The sequence below is a fragment of the Gossypium raimondii genome, chromosome 8 (assembly GCF_025698545.1).
Source record: "Gossypium raimondii isolate GPD5lz chromosome 8, ASM2569854v1, whole genome shotgun sequence".
In the NCBI taxonomy this organism is placed as follows: Eukaryota; Viridiplantae; Streptophyta; class Magnoliopsida; order Malvales; family Malvaceae; genus Gossypium; species Gossypium raimondii.
In genome coordinates, this window is record NC_068572.1 from 2,062,045 (window position 1) to 2,063,422 (window position 1,378).

Genomic DNA, 1,378 nt, shown 5'->3' on the forward strand with positions numbered 1-1,378 from the left:
AATAGAATAGTAAATCATTCAAATCATACATTAATACAAACATAATCAAATTGCTTGGACCTTAAGAAACTCAAATACAAACCAAAATACAAAATCAAAATGACAATTAATCGGGTCAAAAACACATCAAAACCAACTTAATATGTGCCTAACTAATGTACTCTCATTTGTACCATAATTATATACAATTTAATCTCAAAGTACACATTAATTCAATTCATCAACTCATTCAAGCAATACTAAATCAAAATACCTAACAAAGTTACCACAACCACAACAAATCAAATATATGTAAGCCACACATACTAGCATAACAACTATACCTCATTCTCATACCCTTTGCAAATTGGTTATTTGCATAAAATATCATTCATAACAGTTACATAATCCAAACATTAACCAAAATAGCACAAGAGCGTATACATGCCATATAATCTGAATTTAACGTTTCAAAAACTACCGAGATAAACTGGATAGTGTGACTTGAGTGCCGATCCGATTGTCCAATCTTCCAAAAATCTATAATGACATTAAACAACACAAGTAAGCTTAATGCAGCTTAGTAAGTTCGACGAGATAAACAAAAATCTTACCGAATTAACTATAATAAATCAAATAAAAAAGTTATCCATGACAACTACCTGCCATTCACAACTTCAATCGATAAATACATCTGTATTCAGATCAATACAAAAATAAATAACCCATCTTTCAAATTCATTAAATAAATCACCTTACCTAGATTTTTCCATTTGAAGAACAACTTACGGATAATAGTACATCGTTAATAGAAGCTCGTAAGAGCTAGTCCTCCCGAATACACCAACAGAAGCTCAAAGTTGAACAGAAGTTCATAAGAACTGAATAGAAGCTCGTAAGAGCTGATTCACCCAATCACGCCAAATAGAAAGTTAAACATGATAGTTCGCAACAAATGTTGAACCTCGATTTACTTGGGTAAAATGCTGATATCTCTCTCCAATACCATATCCACTCCAAACCACCGTCATACACCAAATCATGAATGTACTCAAATCCCACGTTCAATTAAAACAAAATATTCAATTCAATATTATAATTCAAACAATAATTCATTTCCAACAATAGAATATATACATAATACCAATCATCAATTTATACAAATGTTAAATTTTATCTGTACGAACTTACCTAGACTGAATTGTAGTAATTGCAGAAGTTCAGACACTATTCTACTATTTTTCCTTTTCCACAAGTATCAACGGATCTTGATCAAAAATATAAAATTACTCATTTATTAGCATGTATTTCATTTCCAATCCATTTTACAATTAATACCCTTTTATTTTTAAATTTATGCAACTACTCCAAACTTTTACAATTTTTACAATTTAATCCA